The following is a 13,764-nucleotide window of genomic DNA, read 5'->3' as shown; positions in this document are numbered from 1 at the left end:
CTTTGTAATCCGTTTGGGACCCAGAAATCACTTAATTTGGGGAAATAGAAACCACTCAATGCTTTGAGCAGTACAATATTGATTTCTCTCTTAATTTTACAGACTCAAGCAGTGAAAAAGATAGCTTATTTTCTATATCATTTTTCTATAAAAGGGCATACTGTTACCTCTCCTATGTCTCAACCCTGGCTAGTGATCTAAAGCCAAGAAGGACACCGTTGCATGACCCCAAAGCACTGGCTCCAATCTTCATTGAGATGTAATGAACATAGCATGCAGTTCCATCATTTAAAGTGTGCAGTGCAGTGGCTTTTAGTGTATTCAAAGCTTTATGCAGTCATCATCACAATCAGTTTTACAACATTTTCATCACCCTGGAAAGTATCTGTGTACTGTTAGCCTTCACCGTGTGCCAGTCTGCCCTTCCCACTCTTCCTAGCCCTAAGGAACCACTAGTGAACTCTCTGCTCCATATTGTGGTTTTGATGTAGTTTTTTTCTGATGAATAATGATGCTGAGCAATCTTTTCCCATGCTTATTATCCATTTGTATAACTTTTTTGAAAAACTGTTGTTTCAATTCCTTTGCCCTTTTAAAATTGCACTGTCTCTTTCTTGTTGAATTGTAAGAGTTCTTTATATATCCTGGATACAAATCGCTTATCAGATATAGGATTTTCAAATATTTCTCCCTTTCATTAGCTTGCCTTTTTAGTCTTTCAATGGTATCCTTTAAAGCACAGAAGCATTTATTTTAATGGAGTCCAGTTAATCTATTTTTTTAAACACTCAATTACGAACTCTTTCATGAAGACGTATACCTATGCTTTCTTCTAAGCTTTTATAATTTTAGCTTTTACATTTTGAGATACTTTTTATATCTGGTATGATATAGAGCTCTAATTTTTTCTTTTGCATGTGGATATCCAGTTGATCCAGTATCATTTGCTCAAAAGACTATTCACATCCAACTGGATTTTTTAGCACCCTTGTCAAAAATCACTCGGCTCTACATATGAGGTTAATTTCCGGATCCTTAATTTTGATTCATTGATCTATAGATCTGTCCTTACGCCATTACCAAATCAAATGTTATGAGAACGCTTCCCCAGTCATCTTGCATATTACCAGATGCCTTATGGAATAATAAAATGTCAATGTAGGGGAATATCTTTAATTCCACTTCTGTGGAGATGTTTTGCTTCTGGATGGAGACTGTGGCCTCCAGACCTTGGTGACCTTATGACATGATGGGATATTAGGCTTACAAAGTCGACTCATTCCTTTTGTTTTCTTCATTCAAAACATTAATCTTTAACCCAGTGCCTCCCTTTCACTCCCATTTCCATGAAATGTCGGTAATAGGATCTGACACTTGGTGGACAACTTTCTTCATTTTGTCTATCTCCTAATCCATAGCCTCTTCCATAGATTTCACTGTCTAGGAAGGAGAAGATGAAACCTGGACCATCTGCTTTCCTCTTTAGAAATCTCTCTAATCCATCATCTTGCAATTGAAAAGTAGATTCTGTTTGACCCGGTTCTTTTCTGAAACACTGGTGCCAATCTTGTTCTTGGCATAGATCCTACATTCTCAGAAACACATTGAGATGCATAGTTGTACCTTTAGCTTCATATATAATTAATGGAATAAATATTTCATCCCATCCAAAGAAAACATTTCAAGAGTACAGCTGTTAAAATTCAGGAAGTAATTAATCAATCAGAAACAAATAATAGATTCGTGATGTGAATTATAAAATGTCAAAGCCTTTTTGTGTGATACGGAGAAGTATTTCGGTATAAGATTCAGAAGACATGGTCTTCCCTTTTCATACAAACAAGCTTGAAGTACGGTAAAGGAGAGATTGTATTTAAATAGTGCCAGAGGACACTATGATTGTTTTACTACTGAGATTAAAAATGATTCCATAATGCTCTCTATTTCCTCACCGAGGAAAAGGAAGTGAAGATTGAGTACTAGATTGATGAATAAATATTGAAAGCTGCCTATCTCTTTTAGAATTTTAGGGAATGGAAATCAGGAAAAAGGTTTGATTTTGGTTATTAACTGGCTATTTCTAGTTTTACAACTATCATACTAGAAATCATATGTCTCCTTGCCAGTCTTCCTTATCCTGTACGTTGAGGGAAGCTTCTAAAGATGCCTACCTGCCTAGCTGTCATTGAAGGGAACCCTTGAGAAACTTCTTATGCCTTTCTTGTATTCACTGCTTCTTCTCTTTAGCATTGTGTGTCATTAATAAGTCAATCTCCACATTACTTAGATTACACCATAAAGGAGACTAAAGGCATACCTCGGAGATATTGCAGATTTGGTTCCAACCACAGCAATACACTAGTAACCCAATAAAGTGAATCACAAGAATTGTGCATATAAATTTATTTTACACTAGTCTGTAGTCTATCAAGTGTGTGGTAACATTATGTCTAAATAAACAGTGTACATACCTTAATTAAAAAGTACTTCATTGCTAAACTGCCAAACATAATCCAACTTGGTCGGAAAAGTGGTATTCATACACTTGCTAAATGCATGATTGTCCAAAGCTTTCAATTTGTAAAACATAGTTGCAAAACACAATACAGCAAAGTGCAATAAAAGAAGATATCTGTAATTAATAACTTAAAAGGTACGTTTACTATTATCTCTTTTTTTAATCCAGAAGGTGTGGCTATTTTTTCCTTAACTCTCCAATGGAGTGGTTGAAATAAACAACAGTTATTTGACTCACAGATCCATACTTAAGAAGAGTGTGGCCAAGGCCATCTGTCTCCGTTCCCCTCAGCTTCAATTGGGGCAGCTCGATGGCTGGAGGCTGGAATCATTTGAAAGTTTGTACAGCAATGTGTCCGGTAGTTGGTGCCTACTGTTGGTCGGCTCTCTAGCTGGAGGAGACAGCAGGAACAGCTACACCTGAACACCCAGCTCGCATTGTGGCCCGAGCCTCCCCACAACACGGGGCTGGATTCCAAGGTTCAGATCCTCAGAGACATAACCAACAGGAGCTGTGTTGCCCTTTGTGAAGGAGTCTTGGAATTCACACGAAATGTCTTTCAACATATTCTGTTCATTAGGAGCCAGTCACTAATGTTGACCCATATTCTAGTGGTTTTATGCAATGAATATTTCAAAATTTACGGACACATTTAAAAACCACCTTGATCTGTCCACTGGCCACAATTCTTTACATTCCCCCCACATGGAAAATACACTCATCCCTACACAATACTCGCCACAAGTCTCAATTTAATGGCATCAGGCTCAGGTTCCAATCTAAGATTTTACCATCTTAGTCTGGTGCAAATGGGGATGAAGGGCCTGGGTTTTGGTTTCTAGGATAAAGCTCCTTGAGGACAATTCCTTTCAATATGAAAACATGAGAAAGGAAGAGACAAGTTATCTACCACCCACACACCCAACATTCTGCTCGACTGCTGAAGTTTCCCCTGCAGAAATAGAAAGTGGAAGGCACGTTAGTCCATAGCAATTCTGAAATACAGCCTGATGTGTGCTGCCCGTTCTTTGATTAGGACCTAGTCCTAATCATGCCAATGCTTCTCCATGGCCCTTTGCTGTCCCCTGTGAGCTCTTTGTTCTGTCCTCTTCATAAGAAATGACCTGTGCTTGCAGCTCTTCCCTCAGCGTCATTCCTCCACCCAAATGCCTAAGACCCACAGGCCTCCTCTTATTTTTCACGCTCTTGGTGTTTATTAGTCCAAGGTAACAAGGTGGTTTTTTGCTACTTGATTATCCTAAAAACTTGGAGTTGCGTGAGAGTTTATTGGGGTTCGTGCCATTAGAAAAGCCACCGTCATACATCGTTTTGAGATAAGCTCTTGGGCTTCCTGTAGCTGTTGTAGGACCATGCCTTTAAAATTCTTTTCCTCTGAAGAGCCTTCCAGGAATTTAAGGCCCCACCTTAACTCTTTCGAAGTCTTGAGGAAGGCTTTACACTCTTGTCCTCATCCGTAGATCATGTCTTCCTGGGAGCACAGCGAATTTGATCTTCACTCAGAAGCCATTTCTTCATTTTAGCATGATTTGACAACAGGGCATGTGGGAGAGGCTGTAAATGGGAAACACATTTGAACACAATAAGTCCTGGTTCCTTTACAGTTCACAGTCTTTCGTTAGCTCATGTATCTCATGGATTTTACTTGGTTACTTCACAGCAAGAGTCCCCTTTCATCCGGATGTCAGACCCATTTTCTTCACTAGCTGAGAAGTCTTTGTGGCCAGCCTCTTTAGGGGCCCGCAAGCCCCCAATAACCGTCTCTTGGAGGCTCTTGTGGGTGTCGTTCTCATTCTTCTGCACATCCTTTCGGGTTCCACCTACCTCCTGGTGGAAAGGCACTCCTACAGGTTTTAGATTGCTTTTCTTTGTGGCCTCACACCATTTTGAATATCAGTATCAATGCCAGTTGTTCATTGCTGCTCAAGAAACCAACTCAAAAGCTAGTGGCTCAAAACAGCATCTGTTTTGTTCATCAGTAATGCAGTTGAGTGAAGCTCAGTGAGACTAGCTCATTTCTGTTCCACTTGGCATCAGCTGCGTTGCCATGAAGCTGCGAATGAGAATCATCTAAAGGCTGTTACACACACGTGTAGCAGTTGAAGCGGGGTTTTGGCCGGGACGCCCACTGGGGCTGTCTCAGCGCGAACATCTGTAGGAGGCCTCACTGTGTGTCCTGGGCTTCTTCATCTGCACAACATGCTGGCTGGGTTCTCAGGGCGAGCTTCCCGAGAGAAAGTCAGATGGAAGCTGTATCACATTTTCTGCCGCAGGCATAGCATTCTCACAGCAGTTCTGCCCTATTCCATGCACTAGAATCCAGTTACTTCCTAAGGCCAGCACATATTAAAAGGGAGGGAATTTCATGGAGAAATGTCAAGAATTTGTAGCCATGTTTTAAAAACACTACATCAATCCACTCTCCTCATCTTACCAAATAAGCATTGTATCTGCAGGAAAGTAGTTCTACCCAACTCAGTATCACTGAAATCCCAGCAGATTTGTTGTTATTATTGCTGTTTAGGATGTTCTTGTATATTGTGGAAAGAGAGGATTACAAGATAGCATTATCGAATTAAGACACATTTTTGTTGTTGAAAAAAATGTAGCGATCATCTCACTAAACATTCACAGTGTGAGATGTGATTTCTCCTTAACCTTGGGAATCATTTCTTCTTGAAAGCAATTCAAATTACCATGAAACATTTGTAGCTGACGGAGGCCTAACTATCTCAAGATGAGTTACTTGTAACTCCCTAAAACTTCGTAAGAAATTATGGAGAGTTAAAATGGGGAACAGGTGAGAGACTATCAACTCAGAGGTGACTTACAGTCATTTTATAGAAGAAAAACATGAACCAATCATTCAGGAAATCGTAGAAAATCAAGTACAGATGTTGTGTGGCAAAGTCGATGACAATAAAGGATACATTTTTGAGTCTCCTGGTGCTTTTCTCTTTGTTCTTCATTCTGAGTAATTCAAGTTTCCACATTCTAAGGATCTACTGCAGTATTGATGACATTTTATGGCAACTGAGTTTATTTCACAAGTTGATACTGGTTTGGGGTTAGACTATTCTCAGTCAACTTCCTTCGTAACCAAATCATACTATCTTACTCATTCAGAATGATGCTCTCAAAGCAAAACTGGAAACTGCATCTTCAGAATGTCTCCATCTGTGGGGTGGCCAGTTGGCTCCATGGTTAGAGCATCGTGCTGGTTCCAATCCTTGGTAACCAAGGTCGCTGGTTCGATTCCCACATGGACCAGTTAGCTACACCCTCCACAACTAGGTTGAAAACAATGGCTGGAGCTTGGAGCTGAGCCCCCAGTGAGCGGCCGGCCAGTTGGTTCAGTGGTTAGAGCGCAGTGCTCATAACACCAAGGTTGCCTGTTCGATTCCCGCATGGGTCAGTGAGCTGTACCCTCCATAACTAGTAGATTGAAGAGAACAATTTGACTTGGAGCTGAGCTGCGCATCCCACAGCTAGATTGGAAACTGTTACTTGACAGGGAGCTGATGGGTCCTGGAAAAAACACTGTTCCCCAATTATAAAAAAAAAATTTGTTTCCAAAAGTTTTTTTTTAAAAAAGATATCTATACCTTGTTGAAGAAAATCAATCTTAAACAGGAGTTATTATCTATGAAAGGAGTACAAAAGTCATGTGAAAAAGTAGAGAATAAAAAGAGTGGAGATAAAAATTATTAAACCTCAAAATTCATATAGTCACGAATGTGGTAGAAAAGAGTGAAGCAGAACACAGTAATTTCTGGGATATTGAAGACTGAGCGAGACAGGATGTAGTAGAAAAAATTTTTTTAAATCTATTTTTACAGGTTAATTCATTGATTTTTAACACGCCTTAATTCATTTTGCTGCAAATTACGTTTTCGATATACATAGTGTATGTGATTCTTCTACTCCCCTTAACGGCAGTTGTTTTTATTTTTTATTTTTTTAGATTTCTGGAACTAAGGTGGTATTTGCTTCTCCTTTTAAATATTTCAGTTCCCATCATTATTATCACTCAATTGATCTTTGAGATTTGTTCTTTCTGGATAATCATTTGATTTTTAAGACCAATTGATATAAAACGAGACTCTTAGGAAATACAGAAAATAAAGTGCACCATATTCTTAGATTATTCAGTCATATTGTTCAATTTTTAAAATTTAATATTGATTCTCTTATTGGAATAGTCAAATGAGATGATTCAAAATATTTTCATGATTCAGATTTATTTTATTCCGTATTGATGATAAATATTTTAAACTTCAGCTTTTTTCACATTTAAATTGCCGTCCAAATCATTGACTTAAAACTAAAGAATACAAATAGACTGTAATTATTCAGTTTATAATTATTTTTAAAATGTATCCTTTCCGTTGGCTTTAGGAACCAGCAGCATCTCAAAAAAACGTACACCCGTTAAATGACCATGTTGGCGCTTCCATAAGTGACATGGAACTCAGAATTAAACGTCTGGAATCTGAACTCTCCAAAGTGGAAACTTCTCGTAAAATAGAATTGGAAGAATGTAAACACCTCTACCTAGAGGAATTAAAACTTAGAACATCATTGGAAAACAAACTAAACAAGTAAGTCCACAGTCAGAGAAAATCAATCGAGCTCATTAATTTGCCTCTAAAGTATAATTTTTGTCCAGGCAGATTCCTGAGATTGATAGGAAATGAAAGCTTACTAAATAGTATAATTTTGGAAAATGATGTTAGTGAATAAATTACTTTTAAAATGTTAGTTAGTTCAGGACATTTGCATCTCTCCCCAGTTTTGGTTTTACATGATTGTATTTTTCCTTCTAGCGGTTTTCATAGAGTTAATCTGATCTACCAGTCTTTAAGCAAAGTGTTTTTGAAGCTTTATGATTTAGACAACACTATTTATTATAAAATTGCTTGTCAGAATTCCCCTAAATAGTTTTTAATGAGGTAACTATTATAAGATAACAACTTAAACCCAAAGGGTTAAGTACTCTGCATGTTCCGGCACTTGGTACATGTACTGTCTCCATTGTGCTCTGTGTTATTATCTCTGGAGGTCGCTTTCAGACAAGCTCTTCTTTCTAGTCTTTCTGATGTCCACAAGGCATATATGTGAAATATAGCGGAGGGTAAACAACGTAGGGGTGAGGGTAGTATAACCCAAGAAGTGGCTAAAAAGATAAGGTGGTGAGCCTGGGGGGGTGTGTGGAAGACAGAAAGCGCAGAGCCCACGCCCAGCGCCTTGGTCACAGTGTTATATTATAAGCTACACGCCCGCGGAGCGGTTTCATTCAGTAGGATCACCCACCAGGCTCCCTCCTTCTCCCCCAGAGGCTGTTGTTCTACATGACACCTCAGTCCTCAGGGTAATGAGGGCGTTACCCAAGGGCGGTGACAGCAAAGGCTTGAAAATATCTTGGTGGGATTTTTAAAAAATTCTAAACTCATTTGCTATGTACGTCTCATGGCAATCCTCAAGAATCTTATTGGTTCAGCCATTGCAGAAGGCAGCAAGTATTATCTGTGAAGCCGACGATTTCACTGATAGCCCGTGTCCTCCCCTCCCTACTTTGAATTTCTTCTTAGTCTGGCATCCCCATAGAAACATATGTGCTTGTTTAGGATAATTTGAAAGCTATCCCTGTGCATGGTAGGTCTGCCCTGACGCATTTTCAATGTTAAAATGCTGTTTAATGGGAAATTTCTTTTACTATTTATTATGGCAACTTGAAAAAAATGCAAGTCATTCAGGAAAAATAAAATACTAAGCCTTTGTTCTTACAATCTTCACAGTGCTAATGATACGCTGGCAGAGATGAGAACCCAGCTTCTCATGAAGACACCACGGAACACTTTACTCAGCAGCGCTCCTGGGAGGCCTGTCCTGCTGCCACCTTGTATTGGAAGGATAAGTGATGGGTTCCTACCTCTAGGAAATCTCGCTCCAAGAGAACAGTCGGTGATTCCTAGGTCAACCCCACAGACTTCTAATAATAATGACACGTTCACCTACTTCATGAAGGTTAGTTATCTTCTTTCCTTTGGGTTTCAGTTGTCCGATATAATTCTTGTTCTTAACTTGGTGAGATTCTGAGTTGTTTCATTGACTAATGCACACAATGTGAAAGGCATAATTATGTGTGCTAATGTAGGAAGGAGACAGAAATTTTACAATCTTTTGTAAGTCCCTGCATCTCCCATGTTTTAAGAGCTAACTGTCATTAACTGTATTCAATAAATGTAATTGACTGACACATTTTAAATTTCTGGAAAAGCTGCTTTTCAATTAGATTTTACAAATGAAATGTTATTGCCTAACAACGAATGGTATGCTTTGAGATGCTTTGGCTTACTTCTGCATTGGTTTTAATTTGGCGATGGTTTATAACAATTTTAGTTGTCCTACAGCCCAGTTTTGCCACCCCTAAGCGTAAGTGAATGATTGACATTCACTCACTATATGTTGATGTTTCTTATTTCCATGAAACCGAGGTAAATCCTTGTTATGAATTCTGCAAACTTGTAACACTGAAAAGATTAATTTGTTCTTTCTAAGTTAAAAGTTGTTCTCTTTGTACATAATAGTACATCCTTAATTTCTATTTTACTTATAGCATTTTTTATTTTGATGAGTTAAACTGTTTTGCTTAAAAAGTAATAATAAAATAAAATATCTTGCTAAGCAACAGTACATTTTCTAAAGAGGTAAATTGAGCAAATATTTGAATTTTTAAAATGAAGTTCACTTATATCTGTACATCTTTTCTTTTAAATGGAGATTTAAGGAGATTAAAAAGAAATAGAAGTTGTAGCTCTAGAATTTAATTTAATTAGTTTCAGGTGCACAAGACAAGGTAATACTTAGACGTTCATCATTTATATCCCTCACACTGTGAACCCCCCCTCCCCCATTTCCCCTTTCACTATCCCTCCGACCTTGCACTGAGCCTTCACATTATATATATAAAATTATAGTTGGCATTCATTATTGTTCAGCTTTGGGCGTACAGTAGTACATTGATCAAGCATCTACATCTTCCCTGAGGTGGTCTCCCAGATGGGACCTGTGTCCATCAGATACCCTACAAAATCTTTACAACATTATTGATTACGTTCCCGAAATTATTTTTCAAAAACCCTGAGGCCATTTTGTGGTTACCGACTGTTTTCTAATCCCCTCACCGTCCCCCTTATCCCCACCCCCCCCATCTAACAACCCTCAGCTTTTTCCTCTTTGTCCCCAGAACTGTTTCTGATTAGTTCATTCACTGATTCTTTTCTTTACATTCCGCATATAAGTGAGATCATATGGTACTTGTCTTTCTCTTTCTGACTTATTTCGCTTAACATAATGTTCTCTAGATCCATCCATGTTGTTGCAAATGGTAAGATTTCTTTTTTCTTTATGGCTGCGTAATACTCCAATATCTGTACATTTTGGCATCACTTGAATAATTGATGACTGAGGTGGCAATGATATGGCATCTTTAATAGCAACTTGTTTTCTTTGTGTAATATTGTTATTAAAATGTCCATTTTTGATCTCATTTCTTAAGTTCTTCATTCAGCTCCAGGATTTCTGTTTGGACCTTTTTTATAGTTTTCATATCTTAGATAAAGTACTCCTTCTGTTTGTTAATTTTACTCCTGAATTCGTTGAACTGCCTTGTGAGTTTTCTTGTATCTCTTTGAGATTCTTCATGACTGCTGTTTTGAAATCTCGGTCACAGAGATCACAATCTTCGTGACTTTGACTTGGTTTCTGAAGTAGTGTCATCTTCTCTCAGTGTTACCATGTCACCTTGGTTGTTCATGCTGCTGGATGGCTTGTTCTTCTGCAGGCTCATTTGAAGTAGTGAACACTTTCTTATTTATGTACATTTTGATTCGAGCAATTCAGCAGCTAGATAATTAGACGTCTCTGTTTTGTTTTTCAGTAGCTGATGCAATAGCACAGTTTCTGTTGTCTCTCACTGGTGCTACTTGAGCCTGGGGGGTCCAGGTATGGGGGCTTAGCTGTGAGTGTGGGAGTGCTGGCCTGGGTGACCAGGGTGATGGGTGTTGCCGCTGTATCCAGATCACCAGGGAGTCTGGGCACCAGCACCGTGGGAGGGAACAGGGGAAGGGGGTGGTCAGGGAGAGCCTGTCTTGAGTCCACGGAGCCCACCTGGTTCCCCGTGGCCCTGGTAGCACTGTGCTGTGGGTGGAGGCTGGAGAAGTATTTCTGCTGCTGCTACTGGTCTCTGGTGGTGCCAGCACTGCTCTTCCTTCCTTCCTTCCTTCCTTCCTTCCTTCCTTCCTTCCTTCCTTCCTTCATTCCTTCCTTCCTTCCTTCCTTCTTTCCTTCCTTCCTTCCTTCCTTTCTTTCGTAACAGCTTCAAGGAGATGTAATGAACATAGCATGCAGTTCACTCATTTAAAGTATGCAGTGCAGTGGCTTTTAGTGTATTCAAAGCTTTATGCAGTCATCATCACAATCAGTTTTACAACATTTTCATCACCCTGGAAAGTATCTGTGTACTGTTAGCCTTCACCGTGTGCCAGTCTGCCCTTCCCACTCTTCCTAGCCCTAGGGAACCACTAGTGAACTCTCTGCTCCATATTGTGGTTTTGATGTATTTTCTGATGACTAATGATGCTGAGCTATCTTTTCACTTGCTTATTGTCCATTTGTATAACTTCTTTGAAGAACTGATGATTCAATTCCATTGCCCATTAAAATTGATTCGTCTTTTTCTTGTTGAATTGTAAGAATTCTTTATATATCCTAGATACAAATCGATTATCAGATATAGGATTTTCAAATATTTCTCCCTTTCATTAGCTTGCCTTTTCAGTTTTTCAATGGTGTCCTTTAAAGCATAGAGTTTTTTTTTTTATTTTAATGAAGTCCAGTTAGCTACTTTTGTTTGGTACTGTCATATCTAAGACACAATTGCCAACTCCAGTCATGAAGACATGAAGCTTCTTCAAAGCTTTTATAGTTTTGGTTTTTACCTTTTGAAATAATTTTATATATGGTATGATGTAGAGGTTTAATTTTTCTTTTGCATGTGGATATCCAGTAGAACCAGTATCGTTAGTTCAAAAGACTGTTCATGCCCAACTGGATTTTTCGGAACCCTTGTCAAAAATCACTTGACTATATATATGAGGGTTAATTTTTGGATCATCTTTTCCAATTTATTGGTCTATAGATCTGTCCTTACGCCATTACCAAATCAAATGTTATGAGAACGCTTCCCCAGTCATCTTGCATATTACCAGATGCCTTATGGAATAATAAAATGTCAATGTAGGGGAATATCTTTAATTCCACTTCTATGGAGATGTTTTGCTTCTGGATGGAGCCTGTGGCCCGCAGACCTTGGTGACCTTATGACATGATGGGATATTAGGCTTACAAAGTCGACTCATTCCTTTTGTTTTCTTCATTCAAAATATTAATCTTTAACCCAGTGCCTCCCTTTCACTCCCATTTCCATCAAATGTCGGTAATAGGATCTGATACTTGGTGGACAACTTTCTTCATTTTGTCTATCTCCTAATCCATAGCCTCTTCCATAGATTTCACTGTCTAGGAAGGAGAAGATGAAACTTGGACCATCTGCTTTCCTCTTTAGAAATCTCTCTAATCCATCATCTCGCAATTGAAAAGTAGATTCTGTTTGACCCGGTCTTTTCTGAAACACTGGTGCCAATCTTGTTCTTGGCATAGATCCTACATTCTCAGAAACACATTGAGATGCATAGTTGTACCTTTAGCTTCATATATAATTAATGGAATAAATATTTCATCCCATCCAAAGAAAACATTTCAAGAGTACAGCTGTTAAAATTCAGGAAGTAATTAATCAATCAGAAACAAGTAAAAGATTTGTTTGGGGCAGACAGCAGGAAGACCTACACCTGAACACCTGGCTCGCATTGTGGCCCGAACCTCCCCACAACACGGGGCTGGATTCCAAGGTTCAGATCCTCAGAGACATAACCAACAGGAGTTGTGTTGTCCTTTGTGAAGGAGTCTTGGAATTCACAGGGAATGTCTTTCAACATATTCTGTTCATTAGGAGCCAGTCACTAATGTTGACCCATATTCTAGTGGTTTTATGCAATGAATATTTCAAAATTTACGGACACATTTAAAAACCACCTTGATCTGTCCACTGGCCACAATTCTTTACATTCCCCCCACATGGAAAATACACTCATCCCTACACAATACTCGCCACAAGTCTCAATTTAATGGCATCAGGCTCAGGTTCCAATCTAAGATTTTACCATCTTAGTCTGGTGCAAATGGGGGTGAAGGGCCTGGGTTTTGGTTTCTAGGATAAAGCTCCTTGAGGACAATTCCTTTCAATATGAAAACATGAGAAAGGAAGAGACAAGTTATCTACCACCCACACACCCAACATTCTGCTCGACTGCTGAAGTTTCCCCTGCAGAAATAGAAAGTGGAAGGCACGTTAGTCCATAGCAATTCTGAAATACAGCCTGATGTGTGCTGTCCGTTCTTTGATTAGGACTTAGTCCTAATCATGCCAATGCTTCTCCATGGCCCTTTGCTGTCCCCTGTGAGCTCTTTGTTCTGTCCTTTTCATAAGAAATGACCGGTGCTTGCAGCTCTTCCCTCAGCGTCATTCCTCCACCCAAATGTCTAAGACCCACAGGCCTACTCTATTTTTCACTCTCTTGGTTTTTATTAGTCCAAGGTAACAAGGTGGTTTTTTGCTACTTGATTATCCTAAAAACTTGGAGTTGCGTGAGAGTTTATTGGGGTTCGTGCCATTAGAAAAGCCACCGTCATACATCGTTTTGACATAAGCTCTTGGGCTTCCTGTAGCTGTTGTAGGACCATGCCTATAAAATTCTTTTCCTCTTAAGAGCCTTCCAGGAATTTAAGGCCCCACCTTAACTCTTTCGAAGTCTTGAGGAAGGCTTTACACTCTTGTCCTCATCCGTAGATCATGTCTTCCTGGGAGCACAGCGAATTTGATCTTCACTCAGAAGCCATTTCTTCATTTTAGCATGATTTGACAACAGGGCATGTGGGAGAGGCTGTAAATGGGAAACACATTTGAACACAATAAGTCCTGGTTCCTTTACAGTTCACAGTCTTTCGTTAGCTCATGTATCTCATGGGTTTTACTTGGTTACTTCACAGCAAGAGTCCCCTTTTATCCGGATGTCAGACCCATTTTCTTCACTAGCTGAGAAGTC

The sequence above is a fragment of the Rhinolophus hipposideros genome, assembly GCF_964194185.1.
Source record: "Rhinolophus hipposideros genome assembly, contig: HAP1_SCAFFOLD_53, whole genome shotgun sequence".
Lineage (NCBI taxonomy): Eukaryota > Metazoa > Chordata > Mammalia > Chiroptera > Rhinolophidae > Rhinolophus > Rhinolophus hipposideros.
The sequence above is the reverse complement of the archived record's forward strand: the minus strand, read 5'-3'. Positions refer to the sequence as shown.